Source organism: Camelus ferus, chromosome 13 (assembly GCF_009834535.1).
Source record: "Camelus ferus isolate YT-003-E chromosome 13, BCGSAC_Cfer_1.0, whole genome shotgun sequence".
Classification (NCBI taxonomy): domain Eukaryota; kingdom Metazoa; phylum Chordata; class Mammalia; order Artiodactyla; family Camelidae; genus Camelus; species Camelus ferus.
In genome coordinates this window covers 21,938,523-21,963,045 of record NC_045708.1, presented here as the reverse complement: position 1 = coordinate 21,963,045, position 24,523 = coordinate 21,938,523, and the positions used below count along the sequence as shown (strand labels likewise).

Genomic DNA, 24,523 nt, shown 5'->3' with positions numbered 1-24,523 from the left:
TCTTTTATAATTCCTGCAGTTATCTTATGACTCAGCTACATCGGATTTGTGAATGTGTGTGTGTGTGTTAAAGATGTTAATTTATTTTTTAAAAAACACGTAAAACCTACCACAATTGTGACCAGCTGTTTCAGCATGTCTTCATTTTTAACTTACGGGGAGCCTCAAAAATCAGAACTGGTTTGGGGCTCTCTTGGTCTGTGAGAGTCCCTGCTGTGTGAGGTGCGTGTGTGGGTTTGCAAGTACGCACATGCGTAGGGATGTGAGCACACGTGGGTGGGTGAGGCTGACACCCACTTGCTGAGTGAGTGAGTGAGTTCAGCCCCCTCTAAGCCCTCATGAGGCCAGCACTTTTCCCCAGGGTCAGGGGTTATCTTGAGGCTAAGGAAGGGCAGCCACCAGCCCCAGGGCAAACTTGGGGACCAAGAACTCTGTCATCTAAGGCTTGGACACGCTCGGGCCAAGCGGCGTCCCCTGGTTAGCAGTGGGAGTGTGGGTGGCGGAAGCCGGGGTGATTCCCAGAGCAGAGTGAGGCAAGACAGGTGTCCTGGGGCCCCGTGGCTCCTTTCTTCCTCTCCAAGCATGAGTTACCTCCTGTCTAACCATTCTTCCTCCCCTGCCCAGTGCCTGGAGGCCTCAACTGTCAGCACCCCACCACCCATTGAACAGAGGGAAAAACTGAGGCCTGGAAAGAGCAGAGCTGCCCAGACCCCACAGCAAGGTAGCAGCAGTCAGGACTGAGCTCTAGCCTATGCTCTATTCTCTGCACCACTGCCTGCTGTAGGAGGGGGTCACTGTAGGTGGGGTGTCCAGGCCCAGCAGACCGAGCAGATGAGGTCCTAGAGTGCCCTCCTGCCTGTGTGGGTCACATACAAGATCCAGGAGGCCACCAGAGGCCACCAGGAGGGCACCAGAAACAGAGCATAGTTAGGAGGCTGGACCTGGGTTCTAATTCCAACTCTGCCATGGACCCTGTCAGAGTGACCCTGGACAGCTCCCTGACCCTCCGAGGACCTCGGTTTCTCCATCTGTGAATTAAACGAGATGAACTACAGCAGTGGCTTTCACAGAACGTTTGAAAGCAGAAACCACCAAGCAGCTACAAGAGCTGCTGCCTGGTCGATGCAAGGAAGGCAACAGATCTCCATACACTCGGCCACACGTCTGCCCCCCACCAAGCAGCTCACCAAAGAAGGTCCCACCCAATCACGTAACCAAGGGTAGGAGATTGGGCTTCAGCACATAACCAGGGTACAGTTCTAGCTGGGCCACTTATTAGCTGCATGGTCCCAGGCAAAGCTCTCTCAGCCTCAGCTTGCTCCTCTGTAAAATGGGGTTAACAATAACAACCTCCTAGGGCTGTGTGAGACTAAATGAGATAATTTGCATTCAGTGCTTGGCACACTATGAACGTATTAAAACTTCGAGCAATAGTGGCTGTTATTACTAATCACCCCCAGATGAGAACCTGCTGGCTTAACCAAGCGTTGTATGTGTTGTTCTGTCCCCCAGAGTCAAGGCATTTTGGCAGCTGCTACCCCAAATTCCTCAGCCAGCCCATCTCTGCAGCTGCCCCAGAACAGCTGGGCATGCAGAGGCTGCTTCGGAGCCAGCCTGGGCCCCGGGGAGGGGAAGCGCAGGGCTCCCTATAATCAGGCCAGGCCATGGAGGTCTGTTTCATCTGGATGACCAAGCCCCTGGCAAGCTATCATTAGCTCCCCTGCCCTGCCCTGCCCTGGGCCCTGACCTGGCCATGGAAGCCTCAGAGAGAGGGCAGCAGGTATTTAGCCAAAGCCTTTCATTCCCATGGGGCCCTCTCCAGGCTGCCTGGCGACACAAGCAGGAGGAAAAGTCTGCCTGTAGCCAGAGCCCCCACCCCTCCAGGCAGCAATTAGCCCCAGGCAGGACAGAAATTTGGCACTGAGAATCCTGCAACATTGGAGTTGAAGGAAACTCAAACCCACCTAGTGTATATCACACAACAGAATATTATCCAGTCTTAAAAAGGAAGGAAATTCTGATACAGGCTACAATATGGATGAACCTTGAGGATATTGTGCTAAATGAAATAAATTAGGCACAAAGGGCAAATACTGTATGATTCCACTTAGATGAGGGGCCTAGAGCAGTCAAAGTCACAGAGGCAGAAAACAGAATGGGGGTTTCCAGGGGCTGGGGAGAGAGTGCAATGAAGAGTTATTAAAAACAGTGGGGGAGGGTATAGCTCAGTGGTAGAGCACCTGCTTAGCATGCAGGAGGTCCTGGGTTCAATCCCCTGTTCCTCCATTAAAATAAATAAACAAATTAATTACCTCCCCCTGCCCCTAAAAAAACAATTCCCAGGAAATAAAAATAGAGTCTGGGTGATTAAAAAAAAGAGTTATTAAAAAAACAAAAAAGCACATCAAATGTGTCCTCTCCTTCAACGTGGGGAAACTGAGGCTGAGACAGGGGAAGGGATGGCATAAGTGTGCACAATGCGTGAGGGCTAAGAGATGCTCTACGACTGGCTGCGTCTTCCCAAGTAAACCCCACTGCACCCCCCCAGGCTGCTCCAGCAGCTGCATCCGCCTCCTAATCCGGACTCCAGCTTCCCGCTGATTCTTTGACACACCTCCCAGTGCAATTTTTTCCATCCTTTTAAAAAATAACTGTATTCCTTTACTCTGGGTTTTGTTTCTCCCAGTTATAAAATATACCTGTTTCACAAGAGCAGGGAAGTCATCTGCCTGGTTCACCCCAGTGTCCCATCTCCCAGATTTGCATCTGGCAGGGCACGACACAGATTGAATATATTAATTTTAAGAAATTAGGAAAAGACAGAAATGCTTTTAAAAAGTAAAAGGATGATGTCACTTATATGTGGAATCTAAAAGAAATGACACAATTTACAAAACAGAACTTGCTTACAAAACAAATTTGTGGTTACCAGAGGGGAGAGGGGGTGGGGGAAGGGATAAATTAGGAGTTTGGGATTAGCAGATACAAACTACTATATACAAAATAGATAAACAACAAATAACATTCCATTATATGAATATAGCACTTAAAAATTCTATTTGTACATCAGTTGATAGGCATTCAGGTTGCATCCACTTTGGGGCTATAATGAATAATGAAATGCTGTTACAAACATTGATACACTACTTTTTGTGTGGACGTTTTTACTTCTCTTGAGCATGCACCTAGGAGTTGCCTTTCCAGGTCATATGGTGACACTGTTTAGCATTTTGAAAACTGCCAAACTGTCTTCCAAAGTTGCTGCACCCTGTTACATTCCCGCCAACAATGGGTGAGGGCTCCAGTTTCTTCACATCCTTGTCAACATTTGTCATCGTATTTTTTTATTTTGACCATCTTAATGGTGTGAAGAGCCATGTTTGTTTCAACAGAAAAATATGGTTTGAAATTACTTATCATCAAATAAAATCAACCCCCCTGGAATGCACCCCATGTCAGTCACATGGCTTGGAGAACCCCAACACACCTCTCAGGACCTGTGAGAACAAGGGAATCAGCCTGATCTGTGTGGATTAAAGTCATTTCCAAAGTTTTGATATTGTAAACAATGTTTTTCAATAACAACAAAAAAATTACTTTTGATTTATTTGACTACTAGTGAAGTGGAACTTTTTTCATTTGTATTTTTATTTTTTGTATTATTTATACATACTATTATTTATATGTTTCATATATTTATTATTTGTATTTCTTATTTGGTGCCAGAAAGATCTTTTAAATTAATTAATTACTTAATTTTAAGAATGGGGGTACTGGGGATTGAACCCAGGACCTCGTGCATGCTAACCATGTGCTCTACCACTGAGCTCTTCCCCACCTCTGAGAATGATCGTTTTAGAAGGAGAATCTCATTACACCCTTGTTTAGAACTCTGAGTGGTTCTACACTGACTATGGAATAAAGACTCAACTCCCTTACTCGGCCCACAAGGCCCTGTACCTTCTGGCCCTACCTGCTCCTCTGTCCCCTTTTCTCACCATCGCCTGGAAAAGTTGCAGTTTCCCAGAAGAGTCTTTGCATCTCTTTCCTCTGGCCTTTGGCAATTTGTGGACATCACCTCCTCCAGTATGACTCCCAGGTTCATCGGCCACCACATATGTCTGATGGAACCACTTGCGTACTGGGCCAGCTTCCTGGGCGTACGGCCTCTGCAGAAAGACCCATAATCAGCAAGCACCCCTTGACTGGTTTACTGTTCTGCTGTCACCGCTTTGAAATTCTTAATAATTTTTTTTAACAAGGAGTCTCACATTTTTATTTTGCATTGGAACCCATCCATTATGTAACCAGTCCTGCTTTTTTATCTTCAGCCACTTACACAAGTTAATACGCCCCTTGACCTCAGGGTCTGTCCTACCCACTCTGTGCCCTCAGTGACTGGCAGAAGCCTGATGAATGAGTGCCCAAAATGTATGAGCAGAATGAATGAATGGGAGGGAGGGAAGGAAGGAAGGAAAGAAGGAAAGAAGAAAGGAAGGAAGGAAAAAAGAAAAGAAAGATAGAAAGAAGAAAGAAAGAAAGAAAGAAAGAAAGAAAGAAAGAAGAAGAAGAAGAGAGAAAGAGAGAGAAGAAAGAGAGAAGGAAGAAAGAAAGGAAGGAAGAAAGGAAGGAAGAAGGAAGGAAGGAAGGAAGGAAGAAAGGAAGGAAGGAAGGAAGGAAGGGAACAAAAGAAAAGAAAGAAAACAAAAGAAAAGAAAAGAAAAAGAGAGAAAAAAAAAAGGAAGGAAGGAGTTCACCTGTTATACCTTGAAGAATAAGGAAGGCGGAATTTTCAGTGTAAACAGAAGTTGAAAGAACATTCCAAGCGTGGGCAAAGGCACCCATGGGTGAAAATTCCCCATGGGCAGGACCCAGAGGCCCTGGGAAACAGGGTTGCACTGGCCTCAGCTGAACCACCAGCATCTGGGGGAAGTAGGAAGGGTGGAGGCAACACCTAGTCTCTGAAAGGAGATCTTTCCTCGGCTGGGGGCAGGGAGAAAGCCCTGGAATTCAGAGATGGGGTGCTAATTAGTGCTCCCGGAGGGGCCTCTCTTGTCCTTGGGGGTGGAAGAAGTCAGGCCAGGAAGTTGAAGGGAGCCAGTAGGGACAGCTTGGCTCAAGTTCAGGCCATCAGGGCTGGGTGATCTTAATAACTACAATCAAAATGCCTTCACCACCACTGGGACAGACCTCGGAGCTCTGAATCAGTGGTCAGCATCTCCTGCCTGGTGCCGTATCAGTCAAAAAGGCTTCTCTGGGCCCCAGGCCCTTCACTCCAGCCCACCCTTGGCCCCCTTCCCTTTGGCAGCTAGATAGTCCTCAGTGTCCCAGGACCCATGAGAGGTTAGAAGAGGCCCCAGCTGTGGGTGCCCCAGCTGCAGGCAAGGGCAGCAGGTAATGACACCTTGGGGTTTATGGGCGTAGGGCTTGGCCCTGCCAAGCTCAAGGGAAGAGGACCAGATAGCTGCAAACCCCCCGATGGAGTTTAATATTGCCCATCTGGGCACATCTACCCCTCCCCTCCCCTACTAGCACTGTCTCTCCTTCACACCTGACTTCCCAGCCACAGTGGCTTTCTTTCCAGCCCTTGATAAATCAAGTTCATTCTTGTCTCAGGGCCGTTGCATTTGCTGTTCTCTCTGTCTGCGACGTTTGTCCCCAGATCCAGGCATGGCTGCTTCTTATCACTAGGCGGGTCTTACCTCAAACACCACCTTCTCACTCAGGAAACGCTGGAAGGGTCCTCCGCTGGACGCAGAATGAGCCCTTCTCTACCTCGTGACCTTGTTGAATTTTCAGACTGCCTGGTTCTTCCTGGCTCAGAATCCTACCCCTATTATCTACTAGCTAGGGCAAGGTTACTGAACTTCTCTGTGCCTCTATTTCCTCATCTGTAAAATGGGGATAACAGCAGCACTTATGTCATGATTCTTTCGAAGGAGTAAATGAGATGATACAGGCACATAGTAGGGCTTCAAAAATGGTAGCCATGGTGACCATCACTGTCTGTGAGCTGCCGCTCCCCTTGAGAGAAGAGACTGTGTCTGATTGCTCAGAGCTGCAACCCCAGGGCCTAGAACAGTGCTTGGTACATAAAAGACGCTCCAGAAATTTGTATTGATGTAATTGATCTGTTTATTCTCTCTGAATATTTATATTTTGCCCTTTTCCTACTCTCCTGGCACTCCATACAAGCAGAAGGTCTGTTAGGTAGACTAGAGGCTTCCCCAGGCTAGAACAGGAGGAAGGATGGAGAGTGGTGGGAGCAGAGACATCATGGCCCCTGAGAGGGCCCTGCAGGTGGCAGCCAGAGCCCCGAGGGGACCCACCAGAATGACCCCCAAATCACAGTGTGACCTCCAACTCAGCAGAATGATTCCTGCGCCCTCCAATATGACCCAGAAGATGTGGAGAGAGATACTGGCCCCAGAAGGGCCATTCAAAGCAAAAGGGATGGGGAAGGGGGGCAGAGGAGGCAAGGGTAGGCTATGGCTCAGTGGTAGAGTGCCTGCTTAACATGCATGAGGTCCCGGCTTGAAAAACAAACAAATAAATAAAAATAAATAAAGAAATCTAATTATCTCTCCCTCAAATAAATAATGCAATAAAATAATAATAATAATAATAAAAATTTTAAAAATTCTTTAAAAAGCAAAAGGGACAGTGGATGTCACCAAGGTGACCTAAGCAGACACATGGCTGGGAAACACACTAGCCTACTCAAGCCTGAGTTCTACATAAATTCCTCTCCCACCCCAAGTTAGACACAATGCTGGACTGAAGAAAAAGAAAGTTCCACTTCTTACACCCTTGAGTCATGGCCTGGTAATCTTACCTGGCACTCGACTCGGAAGTTCCCTCCTTATCCGACCTCTCTGGGCCTCTGTCTTCTGTGAAGAGGGTTTCACCGGCTCTCCCAGATGCTATGCAGGTTTCAGTCTTGATGTGTTATCTCATTTAATCCTTTCAAAACCCCCTTGAGATAGAACTGCTATAATCTCTGCTTTGCAGACAAGGAAACTGAAGCACCAAGAGTCTGCTGCGCCTGAGTAGCTCGTGTGACTGGAGCCCACCCCGCCTGACCCCAGGCCAGCCCTCTTCTCCACCCACCCAAAGCAGGCAAGCAGAGAGAGCGACAACATTTCCGAAGCCACAAAGACCTGTGTTGATGACAGGGGGCACGGGGGAGGGTGGGGTGCCCTGGACAAAGCAGGGGTGAGGGCTGGGGCACAGCACTGGCCCGTGTGTCTCAGGGAGAGCTGCAGTGTCATGCCAGCCGGGGATGCGGCTCAGCACAGCTTGGTGTGGGGCCAGGCAGGGGGATGGGGGGGTGATGGGGCGAGGAAGATTAAGGGGACTGGGGAAGCGGGGACCTCGAACGGGCGGAGAAGCCCCGCCCTCAGGCCACGTTCCGCCGCCCAAGGAATGCACCTGATTGGTATCAAGAGGTCCAGGTCAAGTGCCAGCTCTGCCTCTGGCTCTCAGGGTGACCTCGGCAAGTCACTCTCCTGCCAAAGCCTCTGTTTTCCCATCTGGACTAAATACAGAAGAACCGAGGCTGGAGGCTCAGTGAGAGGACCGCTCTCCTAGTCGGGCTCCGTTGTGCCCTCTAGTGGACAAACTGGTGAGTGCCTCCCTCAACTCCCGGGTGAGAACCGGAGGAATCCTCCGTCTTGATCCCTGATCCTGGGTACATGGAGGCGGCACCCGCAAGTCTCATTGCCAGTCCTCAAAGGAAGGGAAAGGAACGGGGGAGATCTGGGTGGGACAGAATTCCCGAACCTTGGCTCTGCCCCTCAATTGCTGTGTGAGTTTGTGCTCATCTTCTGTCTAGGCCTGCTTCTCTACCTCTAAGAAGGGAGCTATCAGATGAACCCCGATCTGGGAGGTGTAAAGCTTGTTTTCTAGCCTATGAATGAGCTGTGTGAGCTCAGGCAAGTCCCTGTCCTTCCCCGAACCTCAGTTTCCCCATCTGCCCAAGTTAATAGGACCAAACAGCCCCAGGACCCCTCTGGCTCTGACATTTAGGGGGCCAAGTGGGAAATATGTATTTAGAGAGATTAAGAGGAGGTGCAAGGGGCCTCAAGGAGAGCTTCCTTGAGGGAAGGACCAGGTCGAAATCATCTCCCAGGGCTTATAGGAAGCCCCATGGCATGGAATATATATTCCGTTTTTTTAACTTAACATATTTACTGAGAAAACCCTCAGGGCCAGACCCTGTACTGGCCACTGGCCACACAGTAGCATACATGACAGACACAGCCTTTGCCCTTGAGGAAAAATTCACAGCCTAGTCAATGGCACTGATTAGTAAACAAACCTTCACATTCTTGTCTGAGTAAATATAACAGGAATATGGACAAGTCATAGCCACAGCAGTGCTGGAAAATGAAATATCAGAAAGGTGACATGTGAGTGGGGCTTTGAAGGATGAGGAGGAGTATAACAGGTACTGCATTCTTTTAAAATTAAACGGTTTTCCCCATCACATTGGCTTGTGCAGAGATCACAATCTTAGTGGAAGTTTTACGGACGAGCAAGTGGTGATGGAGATGGAAAAACCCAGCAAACAAGAAGGGCTGGCTCGGGGGAGGGTATAGCTCAAGTGGTAGAGTACATGCTTAGCATGCATGAGGTCCTGGGTTCAATCCCCACTACCTCCTCTAAAAATAAATAAATAAGCCTAATTACTTCCCTCTCCCCACCAAAAGCAAACAAAAATTAAACTAAAAAAAGGAATAAAAGCGAGAAGGGCTGCTTCTCTGGGTGCTGGGTCGAAAATAGGCAACTATAGACTGTGATAAGCTTGGTGAGTCTCAGACACAGAATGGGGTGCAAAGATGGACTGAGGCCAAGGGTCAGGGATGTCTGTTGAGGACTTAATAATTTTTTTAAAAATCTCACATTTTGAAATGACAGGATCAAAATGGCTGTGCCAAACTGGCTGTGTTGATGTGTCTTTGAGTTTAACGAAGTCATTGCTCCAAGTTTCTTCCTCTGCTCCAAGTCACAAACCAGCTCAAACCACCCCCAGGGAAAATGTGGCTTCACCACAGTCACTCCAGTCATAGGGCCCCTTTTGTTGACAGTGTCTCATGGGATGCGTTTGGGAGGAGACTAGACCAGCAGTGCGCCAGAACTGCTTTACGCCAACTAGCAGGAACCAGCTGCTAAAGTTCCAGGAATTTCGCAAGCTGGTTGTTGAATGGGCATTATTCAAAATTCAATCGCATAAATTTACAATTAAGAAATATATACATGAAAGTTACTTGTTTATATGAATGTTTATCATTACTTACATCTATAAGAGCAAACAATGGGAATAGACTTAATGCTGAATTCTATCTCTTTGTGGAATTCATTTTCATCCAGAAATATAAATGAATTAGAAAAAAATCCCTAGCCATTTGTTGAAGAAGTACACTTGTAATAAATGTTTACTTTTAATATTTAATAGCTATTTATCAAATTGTGTACTATATTTCTAGTGTTTGGGTTAATTGTGTTCTGATAATAACTAACAGATAATCCAATGAAGATTTTTTTAACCCCCCCCCAAAAAGAAATATATACATGAGAGACAAGTTTTTCATTAACACTACAAGGGTCTCTGGCCCAATGAGTGGGGTTTGATAGTAATACTTGCTACAAGTAAAAAAAAAAAATACATATATATATATATAAAGTATATAAAAATAATCCTCAAAAGTCATGCCTTCCTAATGATTTTACTACCCTTCACTATTCTCTGTTCTCTTGAGGTTATCTGCACCTATCGTAGCTGACAGTGGAATTTGACATGACGGTGCACTTCCACACACCTCTTCCCAACTCTGTCCTTGGTGACATCACGTTGGTAACTTGAGGTCGGCCAAGGTGGGAGTATTTACAACACGGGAATTGGCAAAGGTTACAAATCAGGCCTTGCTTTGTTGTTTTGTTGACTTTCTAGACTAAAGAAAATGATGGACCAAATAGTAACAGTGCAAACTAAATTGAAGTGCTGAAGCTGAAAGAGGTTTCAGTTTAATGGATATATTTACGGGAGAGTGAGAATAGTGTAACAGTAGATCATGTATCAGACTATATGGCAATACATTTATTGGGAAGAGAGTTAGTACAGGCTGGAATGCAGCTCCGTTTCAAATTTTAGTTGAATTGTAACCGCTGGTTGACTAGAAATACTAGAGTTGGGCAAAAATTAACAAAAGCAGGAAGGTTGAGCTTAGTGGTAGAGTGCGTGCTCAGCCAAAAAAAAAAAAAAAAATTAGCAAAAGCCTTCTGGTGAATCAATTGACAATATGGAATTTACAATCAACAGTTCCTACATCATGTTGTTATTTGTAAATTCTGTTCTACACATCCTTTATATCAGTAAAATTTATAATAAATATATATGCATATCTATATAATGTCTACAGTTGGATTCCTGAAGAAACAATTGTCAAATATTTGTGGGCACACCACCGAACAAATCCAAGTTTTTTTGGTGGGGGAAGCTAATTAGGTTTATTTATATATTTATTTTTAATGAAGGTACTTGGGGATTAAACCCAGGACCCCCTAGGTGCTAAGCATGCGCTCTACCACCTAAGCTATACCCTCCCCCAAGGACAGATCCAAGTTTAATAGAGTCCTTTGCAAAGCACATTTCTGAAACTGAGCAAAGGGCTCGTGTGCCTGCGGTGCATGCAGAAAGCCAAACTCTGACAGCAGGAGCTTGTGGCAAAGTAAGGGTTTATTGCAGGGGGCCGACCATGCAAGGGAATGGGAGACAAGCCTCAGATTCACTCCAGCTTGGCCTTTGTGTTGGGGTTTCCTTTTAAGGGGAAGAACAAAGAGGCTGGGATTAATCATTGTCTCGTGACATTTCTGTGACATTTCTTAGTTTCAGGAGCCAGGGTGTTTCTGGTTTATGATTCTCTGGCCAGTTGGTCCATGGCTCGTGAGTCTGTGAGCTTATGTTGCCCTGGAGAAACAACCTGAATTTGTACATTAATGATGGTTATCTATCATAGCAATTTTAGTACATTAACGATGTTCCTGACAACAGCAATTTTAGTTATCTGACTCTGGTTGATGAGTGTTCAGTTAGCACAGGTTTGAGGTCAGTGGGGACAACAAAGGGAATAAGTTTTGGATAGAGTGATTAATCATAAACTCAGTAAGGACACTTGGTTTCATATCTTCTTGGGAAAGCCCTCTCCACTGTGGGAAGTATTTTCAAGACAAAGAGACAGATGACTTCAAACGTCCTTTGGAGACACTCCCAGGACACAGGGACCTCTGTGCCTTTGGGGTCTGTCATTTTCAACAATGCCAATACAACTAGCACATTCAGGGACTTTGTGGTATTTTTCTTTGACGTTTTCCAGTTTAAACTTAGAAAAGGCTGTTGGACTGCAAGTAACAGCAGTTTCTCAGGCTAACTGAAACAAAAGCAGGAGTTATCTTATGGAAGGATGCAGGGGAGGAAGAGAAATGGCAGCCCCCACATATCCTTTCATCCCTACTTTATTCTTTTCTTCTCCTGTACACAGCTTCTGGCCTCTTTTCTTTGGTGTAAGCAACAGTGAAGGTGAAGGCAGTTGCTCTAGGTTTACCTGTTCTTAGGTAAGGGACCAGCCCAAGCCGACTGACAAACAGATCCGCAATCCCTAGACAAAAGATCTGATTGGTCCGCTTGGACCGGGTACGCATTCCTGGACCAATCAGTCATGGCCAGGATGTGAAGGGGCGGAGTCACAGGGTTCAGACCGGCGCTCGGGGGCCACACCGAGTGGAGAGGAGCAACTCTGGAAGAAGGTGGGTAGGTATGGGAAGGTCTATGATATTAAAGGAGGCCAGTTGGACGCCCAGGACTCGCTGGCACAATGCGTTTCCCTTCATTCCAGTTAGTGGGAAAGTCTTTTCCATAACTGGCCACCATGTGGACTCTCCATTTTCCACCCATGTAAACCGTTGTCAGTGAAAAGGAGCCTTCATTATATATTTGACATTTCTGTTTTTAGAAAGAAAAAAGGGATATATTTCTAGCTCAGACATCTCCTAAATAGTGAGACTGTAATTAAGGCAATCATCTCTGTTTCTGCTGTCTGATCCCAGCCACGGCTCCGGGGTTGTCCCTGGGTCCTGGTCAAGGTGATGGTACATCATAATCACCTTTTTTCTTCCTTTCACAGGAGGCCCTGGGAGCTCTGGGTTCACAGTGCCTGACATACTTCCTGGTGCAGCGCCATGGCAACAATTGACAGCTTGGATTCAAATCCCAGCTCCCTTCCTAACTGTGTGATCTCAGACAGGAGACTTAACTTTTCTGTGCCTCAGTTTCCTTATCTGCAAAATGGTGACATATAACAAGAGCCAGCTCATAAAGTTGTGAGGATGAAATGAGTTAATATTTGTAAAGTGTTAGAAGCGCCTGGGGCATGGTAAATGTTCAAGTGTTGGATATTATTTCTACTATGGGCATCTCACTGACAGCTGCTCCCCTGCAGGCTGGCAGGCAGGGTGGGTGGAGGAGTTGGCATCGCCCTGTCCTATGTCATCCACCTCCAAGCCAGCAGGCAGGGTGGTGTGTGGAGTAGGTGGGTGGAAGACATCATGGCAGCCAAGATGAGGGGTGGGTGTAAGGGGACTGCGGCAGCCCTGGTGGGGGCAGCTGGACCTGCCCAGCTGGGAAGGGCTCTGGCTCAGTGCAAGGCTCCAGCAATCCGGGACCTGGTTGCAATTGTGTGTTCCTGGAGGGAGAGGAGTGTGTGCCTCAGTGGTGGCGGGTCTAGGGATGTGGTCAGCTTCATGGGTGTGAGATCTATGCTGTTGAACAGGGCCCTGCACTCAGAAGGACCTTGCTCTTGGTTTAATGCTTGCTGTCATCATCTTGAAATTCTGCATAATTTTTTAACGAGGGGCCAACATTTTCACTTGCACTGGATCCCACCAATTGTGTAACCAGTCAAGGGTAGGTGACATGTGAGTTGGTTTTGAGTGTGGTTATGTGTGTGTGTATGTGTGTGTGTGTGTGCAGGTACATGCCTGGGATGTCTCTTCCTCGGGATTTGAGGAATGCTGGTCTTTGTGGGAATTCCAGAAACTGCAAGGCAAACCTACCCCATCCCACCCCAGATGCAGGGAAAAGCCTCTGTTCTCAGTTCCTCCCTGTATCCTCAGCCCAGACTCATGCCCCTGCCTCTACACAATCCCAATGCCCCATTGCACCCCCAGCCCCACCCCTGTGGGAAGATAGGAAAGGCAGCTGGAAACTCCCAGATCACCAGTCCCTGGCACAGAGGAGAGGAAGCCACGCTGTCTGGGCTTACACTGTGCGCCACGATCTCCACAGGTGTCACCTCTGTCCTCCCTGCTCCCCAGGGATCAGGGAGGGGTCAGTCTCCTCACTTCTCAGATTGCTCCTGCACTTCCCAATCAGGGCTTCCTGTGAGGAAAAGCTGACACGGGTGGTCAGGAGTCCTGGTTCTGGGCCTGGCTCCACCCCCAGCCCATTCTGGGACCCTGGACAACTGGTGGCCTTCCTCGGGCCACCTGTAAACCACCTGACCCCTAAGTTGCCTTCAGCACTTGCATCCTACCTGACTCTCAGGTTCCCCGTACCTGTGACAGCCATTCCTGGCTCTCTGCACAGTGGGACCCTGGCCCTGGGTCAGTTCCAGACCCCTGCCCCAGTCTGCTTCCAGACACAGTCACTGACTCCTGGATCTGGTCCCCTTACACAGATGGGGAGAATGTGGCCCCAAGTGCAGACAACACACACTGATTCAGTGGTAGAATCCAGGCTCAAACTAAGCCTTCCTGCTAGCCCAGATCACCACCACCCCAGCCCCTCCATGCCTCTGGTGCCGTACCCACCACCCCTGCCTCTGAATTACAAGCAGAATCCCGTCTCTCTTAGGAAACTCAGACCCACAGCACAGTTTCCAACCCCACCCCATCCTTCCCCCAGTCACAAATGAGAGGGTTTGAGGATAGCATCAAATTTCCCCATACAGACGGGGAAACTGAGACCCAGAGAGGGGCAGTGGCTGCCCCAGATCACTTAACCCGGCGGCACCAGGCACTTCCTGATGCCAAATCTCATGGTTTCCCCTCATTTCTTCTCTCCTTATCCTCCTACTCAGGACTCCAAGCCCTGCTAAGCATCCAGAGGCCCTGAAATCTGAGGGTTTTCTCTGGGGCTCCTCCTACCATCCCAGGGACCCCAGAAAGGATCACTGTATCTTTGTGGGTGAGGTTGGCTCCCAGAAATAGAAGGGCAACCGGGGAGGGACTCTGCCTGCTCTTTGCCGAAGCTACTTAGACACCCATCTCCTCACCACCGTCCCCGCCCCCACCCCTAGGCTGCAGAAGGGACAGGCAGCAGTAGGGCAGCCAGCCCCACAGAGATCCAAGCATCCATCCTGGTGCTCTTCACACTGGCCTTGCCGGCCCGCTAGACCACACAGGTAGGTTCCAGGCCCCCTCCTGGCATCCACTGGTGCAGCTCTGCTCTACGTTTCACCTCTTGGACTTCCACCTAAGAACTTGTTTAAAGATAGGAGTCTCTGGTGTGAAATGGCTCTCAAACCACAGCGCCTCCTCGTGCTGGTCAGATGGGAAGACCGCTCCACAGGGCAAGAGGTTTGTCCCAGGACACAGAGCAAGGCAATGAGGGTGTCTTGCCTGGGACCCGGTCTCCTGCCTCCCTAGCTGCATTTCTTTCCGCTCAAGGCTGACTTTCAGATCTTCCTCTGAGCAGAGTCTGGGTGGGGGGCTTCCTGAAGGCCAGGGCAGAGGGTAGGGAAAGGAGGCTGCTCAGGCAGCCAAGGAACTCTGACAGCAGACCTATTTTCTGTGGGGGCTTATGCCGTGTCCTGGAGGTGGACAGAGAGGTGAATGAGGCACAGCGCCTGCCCTCAGCAAGCACCCCATCAGGTCCTGAAGAATGGATCTCTCCAAGGCTAACTCTAGACAGCTCCCCACTCACATTAAGCTTCTCCTCCCAGCCTGCGAGCTCTCAATCTTACCACTATGCTTCTTTCCTGAAGTTGCTATATCTTCCCCCTACTCCTCCCTCCCACCCCCAGCCTTCTAGGTTCTTCTCTCGCTCCCACATCAGCTCTCTTATCTCACCCTGCTTCACAGCCAGTAGCCTGGGGAAGGGAGCACAGGCCACAGTGGGGAGGTGGGACAAAACTGCAGTGCTCCCCCTTCCCAGGAGAGGGCGCCCTGTCATCTGCAGCAACCCATCCCACCAGGCGCTCAGCTTTGCAGGTGCAACCCAATTCCAGAGCCAGGACTAATATGCAGTCTTCACAGTTACGTGGCAGGAAGGCAGGAGTAAGTGATCCCAGCTTCCAAATGGGAAGACCCAGGTCCAGAGAGGGCAATGGTGGCTGGAGGCCTGGGGTCACACAGCAGCTATGTGTCTGAGCCCTTGAGCCCTGTTTCAAGTGCCCTTGACTCAAAAGAAACCAGCTGCTCCTGGTCCTGGGAGGTCTGCTGTCCTGCGAGGGGAAGGGGCTCCGGGCTGGGCAGTGTCTGAAGATCCTAGGTCCAGACGTATCTTTTCTTGGGCCATGTATTCTTGAATTCTTTCCAAAACTGATATCCCCCACTCCCGGACTCCCATGCCCTGCTCCCAGCATCCTCTGCCTCAGCTAAACCATGGGGTTTAAAGGAAAGGGCTAAATAGTCCTGGGGCCCTGGCCATACATCCGCTCCCATGGGTGCCTCAGGGAACTCAGGCATTACCTGTCCCCAAAACACTCCCTTTCCTCAGAAACCAGAGACAGCTCTGGGCCTCACTATGTGCCAGGCTCCGCCCTCGGACTTGGTGTGTTAGCTCACTGTACCCTCAGGGGAGGCGACTGAGGCACACAGAGAGCAAGTGACCTGGCCACATGGCCAGTAAGCGGCAAGGCAGGACTGAAACTCAGGAAGTCTGATTTCAGAGAGAGACTTGTAACTACTATATCAGAGACCTCTGGTCCCCTGATATCCATTCTCTCCTTTTTCTAGACTAACAGGCTGTTTAGAAGAATGACCATGTTGCCCAGTCTCACTTGCATGTGGACGTGTGACTAATTTCTGACCCAGGGAGAGATGTGTGCAGCTGCCCAGTCACGCCTTTAATTAGGAGAGGTGTGTTCCTGTTCCCCTTCCGGACGGCTGTGGGTGTGAGTGAGCAGACTGGGATGGCTGCCACAGCCTCCTAACCAGTCTCCGGTCCAGGCTCCACACAAGAGCCAGAGAACTCTTAACATGTGTCAGATCATGGTGCTGCCCTGCCCCAGATCTTCCATGACTCCCCATTTCTTCAGAAGAAAGGCTAGCCTCCTCCATGATGGGCAAAGCCTTTTCTTGTCCGGCCCTAAACTATCCTCCCAGTCTCATCACTTGCCACTTCTATCCTCTGCCCTCATCCCAGATCAACCATCAGGAAAAATCTCACCCTTGCTTACCTATTCCCTTTCCTCTGCCTCCCCAGTTTCTCTCCCACCTGGCAGATCCCAATGTATTCTTCAAGACCCAGTCCAAAGGGCATCTTCCACATGAGGCCTTTCCTGACCCTCCTGGCATAATGAGCTGTCCCCTCCTCTGGTCTTCCATGGTCTGGGTACAGCCCTCTGGGATACCGATAGCCTTTCTGCATTGTCATAATCTGTAGACACATTCACTTCTCCCATCTCTCAAAAGGGTGAGAGTCGAGTCTGGGCTATTTGTTGACTGTCAGTACCCTATACAAGGCCAGACACCAAGCCAGTGGTAATCGAGTTCAATGAGAGAGTGTGTGTGTGTATGTGTGGTTTATGTGGGTGTCCTGAGCTGGCTAGAAGCCCAGACCAAGGAGACAAGGAGGACATCTAGAAATAGCCCTATCCCAAGCCCCAGACTGGCCTGGTGCCCAGATAAACTGACCCTGAGTAAGAAGGTGGGGGCCCGGAATGGCTGGGTGGAGACTAGGAGGTGTGGCTCTGGCTGGCTGTCACCTCGCTGCCCTCTGAGGTCTGCTAGCCGAGGTGGACAGTCCTGGCACTCAGAGTTCAGTGACCCTCAGTGACCAGTGAGTATTTCAGGCTGGGGCTAAGCATCACCTGCTCCCTTGGCCCCAGAACTTGTAGGGCAAAGGGGACCTGCTAGTCTACCCACGAAGGAGGGGCGGGATTGGGACAGAGATGCTGGAAACATTTGCCCTCTCCCCGCTTTGGCTCCAACTCACCCTCTTCCCCACTTGGAACTTCCCTTCCTGAACTACCAGCCGCCAAAGCTGGAAGGATTAAGGAGATCATCTGGCCCAGCCCCCCACCATGGAGGTGGGGACACTGAAGAAAAAGAGAGTGGCCCAAGGTTGCAGAGCAAGATGGGGCGAAGATGGTTACAGGGAAGGGCAATGCAGCATAGTGGTGAAGCCATACAAACTCTAGAACCAGTCTGCTGGGCCCAAATCTCATGTGTACGTGGGTGATGGGGATAACGACCTACATCACTGGGTTATCGTTAGGATTACAAGAGTTGAAAGACAGAAAACTGCTAAGTCCAGTGATTGGCACTTGGTAAGGGCTCTGTCTATGGCTGGTGACTAGGTTCTTGTCCTGCCGTGGAAAGAATTCAGAGACAAGACCCAAAGATTAAGAAAGTAAAATGGAGGTTTATTAAGGGATAGATAGCCCACTCTCAAGGGGAGAGCGGACAGGCTGAGGTGAGCAGCTGCCCTGAGTTTCTTTGGCAAGTTGGTTACATAGAGGATAAAAATGAATGGGTGGAATATTCATTGGGGAGGGAAAGGTTTGGGATCATTATCCCTGATTTTCATCCCAACTCCATCTTCCCGAAGGGAGGAGGGATTTTTGCCCTTATTTAGTCTGGATCGGAAGTGTCATGGCGTTGGTGCATGATGGGTACTTCTGATCTGCAAGGCTAACTTTATTGATCTGAGGGCATAATGAGCAAAAGGTTACATTTGGACACTGGTGATTCCTGCCTTTTCCCACCTTTCTTTGTCAGCCTCCAGGCCACTTGTCATCCCCAAATTTGTGACCGTTTATCAGCCCAGAGGTTCCTGCTTTTCCTTCTCTGCCCAGGGACCCCTGTGGTATACACGATGTAGAGTTTCCTGCATTTGGCCCGTGCCCGTCCTTTTTTGCTCTGTTCCTGCCATTTGGCCTGCATCCCCCTTTCTCTGCTCATATCCAGCCATCTGCCTGCTCTAACACTTCAATGGCAGCAATCATTTTCTGCACCACAGCATACAAAGCTTCTCAACTGCCCACAGTCTTATTTGTCCCTTCCAACAACCCTGAAGGGTGGAGATTACTAACCCCATCACACAGAGAAGGAAATAGGCACAGAGATTGACTGGTCATGTTCACAGAGCTGGTATCATGTCTCCCAACTGCCCTACCAGCAATCTCTCCATACCCAGCCCCCTGTCCCTGGCAGCTCATATGCTGGTTCACCAAATGGAGAAGGCGACCAGACGGAGCCACATGGAGAGCCAGCGCTTGACTCCTGATGCTGCCCTGGGCTCTTCTTACCCCTGCATCGGATGGCCCATTGCAGGGAGGCCAGCCTTGGTCATTTGACATCATCCCTCCTGACTCTGATCCCAGCCTTGTAATTTCTCAGTCTTGTCACCTCCCACCCCTAGAAGAGGGGAAATGTCTCACCATGGGCTCCAGTCCTGGTTGTCCAGAAGCCTACCCAGTCCTTCCTGCAAAGGACTGTTCACTCTTCCTATCTAGTGTCTATTTATTACTGAGCCAGGGGATGCTGCCCCTCACTGACCTCCAGCCAACCCCAAACTCCTAGGCCCCTAAAAAGCCCAAGCCAGACCAACAGCCTTGGCTCTATACCTGCTTCCTAGAACATCTCTGGCCCCAGGCTTCCGAGGCTAACACTCATTCCCTGCCAGGCCCCCCGCCATGGCTTGCCAGCTCTCTTCACCTAAGGACAAACAGCGCTCACATGTCCACACCAGCCAGGCGCATTAGGTCTCCTGGAGCTGCCTGAAATTTTCCAGAATCTTGGGCAAGCTACTCCTGATTGAAGTGCACTCAGGGGAGTGACCATTGAACCATCTGTTTGGTGCCAGGTCACATGACACTTGAGCATGTCACGGACCTCAGGATGGTGTGAGGTACTGCTTTGTAAGCGTTAGGTTTAACCTGGCTAATTATACTTTGCTTAATCCAATATCAGTTGTATTTTTTTCAGAGGCAAATTTTTCATTTGATAGAGGAGTAGTTCTGGGAAGGAGCCAGGGGTAGCCCCAAGTCTTGTTTGATTACTTCCTGCGAACTGCCTTTTCCCCAAAGAGATCTATTGAAACAGCAGGACCCTGTGGGGTCCTCCCTGGTACAAATCTTTTCCATGTCCCCCATTTCTTGTTTGTAAGAAATAGGCTTCATTCAGCCTCCTACACCTTCCCTGAGTTCCAAAGGACAGATCCAAACACTTGCTAATCAGAGAAGGGAGGGAAAGCAGAAACTAAGGGAGGAACATAGTGTAGCCATGAGGGAGGGTCCTGGTTCCTCCGGTAGGAACTAAGGTCCCCAACCAGGTGCAGGATGGCAACCTCAGGCAGAGCACAAGATTCTTGCAATACCGCCCTGTTACCTCACCACCAACCAATAAGAAAGTCACACACCCTGCAGCCCTCATCCCAAATTTTGTCTATAAAACTTGTCCCCCAAAACCATCTAAGAGTTCGGGTTTTTCGAGCCTGAGCTGCTCGCCCTCCTTGTTTGGCCCTGCAATAAACCTTTCTCTGCTCCCAACTTCAATGTTCTGGTTTGTTTGGCCTCACTGTGCATTGGGCACATGAACTTTGGTTCAGTAACACTACCTCGGAGGCTCAGGCTACATTTATGTGCCCAGAAGGGCAATTTTCCCCTGGGAGTACTTGGGGCCCCACTCTGCACAGGAGAGGGCCTCATCTGGTGGCCCTCAGGGATGGAGTGAGAAAGAGGACACGAGAAGGGAGACTCTGGCAGGAGGAAAGTTGAGAGCAACAGACAAGGGTGGGACCCTGGGGGAGGGGGAGACTTCAAACAGAACACTGATGAGGACAAGTAGCTTTCTTTGCTCAAGAGAGACTGTCCACTCCACAAATCCATGCCGGCCCTGCACCACGCCCTGTGGGCACAGTGGGGAGCCCTCACACCATTTCAGGTATAATGGGAACAGACTCTGAAATAAAGATGATAGAGGAAAATGGGGTGTAAGAAGATGGCCATGTCCCAGGTCCCAGGTAAGTCTCTGGGAGGGTCCTTGGCTTCATGCAGGAAAGAATTCAAGAGTAAGCCACAGTTGAGTAAAGTAGGTTTATTCAGAGAGATGCACACTCCATAAACTGAGTATAGGCCATCTCAAAAGGCCAGAGACCACGAGGTTTTGGGGGAGGGTGGTTAAAGTAAAAGTAGATACGCACTCCATAGACAGAGTACGGGTGAGGGAGCAAGACGCCACAAGGTGTGGTGTTGCTGGTTTTTAATGGGCTCACTTGTTAGCATATGAAATGTGAAGTATGCTAACAAGTGAGAGGATTATTCCAACTACTTTGGGGAAGGGGGCGGGGAGTCACAGGAATTGGGCCACCACCCTCTTTTTGACCTTTCATGGTTGGCCTTGGAACTGTCATGGCACCTGCAGGAGTGCCATTTCCCATGCTAATATATTACAGTGGGCGTATGTTCAAGCTCAAGGTCTACTGGAAGTCAAATCCCCTACCATCTTGGGCCTCAAGGTCTATTGGGAGTTGACTTTTTTGCCATCTTGGTGCTTATTGCTGTGTCATTCCTTTAATGGCTGCCCCCTGCCCTTCCTGTCTCATTGGGACCCCATGAAAGCAGGACACCGTGCTATGGCAGGGAGGACGGGGTTTCCTGGAGGAAGCAGAGTTAAGCTGAGAGCTGAAAAGGGAACAGGAATTAACTAAAAGAGTAAGGCCTGGGGAGGAAGAGTATTCTAGGCAGACAGCAAGCAAGAAACATGGCACCCCTTCAAGGCATATAAAGGGCAGAGTGACTGCAGTGTGGAGAGCTTGAAGAGGCAGGTGGGAGCCACAGTATGGGGGCTGTGGAGCCGTGGCAAAGGATGTGGGTCTTCTGCTGAAGGCCATGGCAGCCAGGGAAGTAGGCTGAGAAGAAAAACAACCTTTGTACTGCATTCCCAAACTTACCCTATCTTATCTTCCTAGAGTCCTTGGGAGGCCTGGCTGGGTAGGAATTCTATTGTGCTTTTTGCAGATTGAGAAATGGAAACCCAGAGAGATTGTGACTTGCCTGAGGTCACACAGCTACTGTGTAACAGGGGCAGAATAGTGAGTCTCATTCCAGAGCCCTAAAGCTGGGGAGGTAGATAGATTCACTCACTCACTCACTCATTCATTCAATATACTCATTCACTCACTCAGTTAGTCAATGGTCATTCACTCATGCCTACTGTCTGCCAGGCACTCCTCTTGGAATAGGATTTCAGTAATAAAGTAGACTAGTGCAACAGATGAGACAAGCTAAAGAGTTTGAGCTTGATCCAGTCAGCAACAGGGACGTCAACTGGTTTCTGGGAGGGCAGGGGTGACTGTCCAACGCTTGGAGCAGCACCCTCTCCCCTCCCCCACCCCAGGCAAGGAGAGCCATTGTTCTCCTTCCGGGGAGCACCCTGCCATGGGCAGTGGTTTCTCAGAAGCAAAGTGGTGTTGAGTAAGCCTCTATCGTTTGCCATTATTTGTTCTTTCAGACCCACAGTATCTAGAACTCTTGGGGAACGAGGAAGCAATTTCCTAGTGGCAGAAAGAACACTCCATTCCACTGACTGTGGCCGCAATCCTCCCACACTGTGAGCTCAGGGAGGGCAAGGCTGCAGCTGTTTACCCTGGGTCCCCACTGGGCCCAGCACAGGGCCTGGCCATGGCAGATGCTCGATGAGACTGGTGGAATAAATGAATTCTTTCAAAAGAAAGGGAGGATGAGGAAACTTCTCTGCAGCATCTGAAGGCACTCAATGATGTCAGCCAGAAGGAGATGGAGATTCACTGGGGTCCTCTTCTATTGGTTCCAAGTCTCAAAGGGCTCATTCTTGTGCACCGCTGGGTCAACTGCCCTGGGGAGGAGACCCAGAAGGAAGAAGGAGGTCACCATTCATTGAGTGTTAATGAGTGTTAGGCTTTCCGTATGTTATCTTCTTCAATCCTCAGGTTGATTAGGGTAGTAGATGGCCCACCTCCATTTGGGAGGAAAGGAAACTTGGAAGGGGGAAGTGCTTGCTCTGGATCTTTAGCTAGTAAGTGGCAGGCTTGGGACTTAGAACCAGGCCTCTTTCTAAAGATCCTGCTTCTGAATAGACCAGGCACCAAGGGAAGGGTATGGAGGGTGTGGAGAAAAGGGTTGTCTAAGACTTGATTCCACGGCTGGCAGAGTCAGTGAGCCCCACCCCTATTACCAGCCAAAGAGAAAAATTTCTAGTTGCAGGTACTGGGGTTGGGGTGGGTGTGGTCAGCATCCACTGATTTAGACCCTGAAGGGGCAAATGAGGGGTGTCTTCTACGTCCCTGGGTCAGTAGAGCCTCCACACTCAGCTTCTTTGGCCCCTACCTCTCGCATCTCTCCCTGTGCCAGCAGCACATCCCCTTGCAGAGGCGTGCGGATAGCAGGGAGGGCCAGGGAACAGCTGAAGGTGCTGAGTAGGCCTTCCTCTCCCCGCCTCCCCATGGCCCCACAGATCATCCGGTGCTGCCGGCCCATCTCATTGGCTCTCTTCTGGTTACTCATCTCTCCTCTTCTCCATCTTCCCAGCCTGTGGTTGCCGTGGAAACATAGAACAGTGACATCACCATAGGGTGAGGGCTGGGGCGATGCTGCTCTTGGCAGGGGCTGGTCCTGCCTGCCAGATGTTACATCCACAACTGGATCTGACAAGGGCAAGAATGGGGGGCTGGATAAGGGACAGGGTTCACATTCCCTCCCCTTGCTCCTCTTTCCCCAAATGTAGTGGGCATACCAGGACAGGGAGGGTGCAGGTAATCAGAGGAACGAGGAGAAGGCTGTACACACTTTGAATGGAGAAGGCTAAAAGTCGAGTGGGAAGGAGATAGGGTGCGAGTGGCTTAGGAGTCAACTTTGGTGAGCCAGGTCTGAGTGTGGTGGGGAGGCAGGGGTTGAGCAGCGAGAACAGCAGGCCTGGGGTTTGTCTAGAGTTCCTCAAAGCACCACACTGCTCAGCTTAGGCAGGACCCAAGAGAGGAAGCAAAAGGACTTTCTGGCAGTGTCCCCCTCAACCCATCCTAAAGACCTCTATAGCCCCTTCCTCACAGCTGCAGCAGTTTCAAACTGTCTCAGAAATGAGAAAATTTGAGGATTAGGGAAGCAAAGCAATCTGCTTTGGGTGGCCCAGCAGGTGAGGATCCGAGCTGAGACCAGGTCTGAGGAATCCTGCACTGTCCATGGAGAGGGTAACAGCAGTGACAGTGAATATTTCTTCAGTCTACTGTGCTCTGCATTTTAAATGCGTTATCTCATCTGATCCCTAGCACCTCTGTGTGGTCATTACTGCCATTCCCTCCATTTTCAAGATGAAACTGAGACTGGGTGGCTTAAGTGAATTGCTCACAGCCACATAGCTGGTACCCACGGGAATCAGAATTAGAACCTACATCTCTCTGCCAGCAGCTGTTGGCCCAGCCCCAGCTCTCCACCATCATAAAGACCATGTAGGGAGAGAGCTCTGGTCTCTGGGTCTCTAGCCATTCAGTGTTTGAGAAAGGAGGAGGCCTTGTGTCTAAAGGCCGTGACCTTCAGTCAGAAACAATCCCACTCCCCTCCTCCCTCTGCACCTGCTCCGGCAGTGAGGTCATCAGGGCTCCATGCCCAGCCCTGAGGCCTGTCCCTACAGCTTTGGCAGAAATAGGCCCTTTGGTCTTCTGGAAAGTGGGTCTGTCCAAAAGAACCAAGGCCTTGGGGGAGAGAGGGCTCTTCCTCCCTGGCCATCTTCCCAGAAAGTTAGGGGAAGGGAGGTGGGGGCAGATGTTCTCCACTTCACATGAAGAAACAGAGGTCCAGGAAGGAGGGTTGCCACACTACCTGTGTGTGGCAGAGCTGGTGGCACCCCAGGGCCCCTGGGCTGGGTCCTGCTTCCCCACCCTGTGCACACCTCTGCTGGCTGAAGTTTAGTTGGGCACCACTCCCTTATGTTTTGTGTCTTCCTCGGTAAGTGTGTGTCTTGTTCATGGTTGTCTCTCCAGAGCCTAGCCCAGGGCCTGACACAAAGTAGGCGCTTTCATAACTGCTGGATTAAGAAATGAATGGGTTCCTCTAAGCTTAAGTTAGCTCCTCCGTAAAAGGGATAATAATAACACCCATTTCATGGACTTTGTTTTAAAAGTTCAGTGAGACAATGCACTTAAAGCCCTCAGCATGCAATAAACATCCATACAAGGTGGATCTTATTAACAGTGCTTTTGAAACTGTAAAGTGTCAAACAAGGTCTTTACAGGAGGTGACTGCCGGTCTCTGAAAGTGCGGCTGCTTCC

The 24,523-nt window shown here is 49.6% G+C and overlaps 1 long non-coding RNA gene across 1 annotated transcript; it reads left to right on the top strand.

The window, feature by feature from the left end:
- Nucleotides 1-6,841: 6,841 nt before the first annotated feature.
- LOC116668324 lies at nt 6,842-12,381 on the top strand. Its single transcript, XR_004325476.1, has 3 exons — nt 6,842-7,624; nt 9,762-9,876; nt 12,183-12,381. It is a non-coding gene; the product is annotated as an uncharacterized LOC116668324 (long non-coding RNA).
- Nucleotides 12,382-24,523: the final 12,142 nt, after the last annotated feature.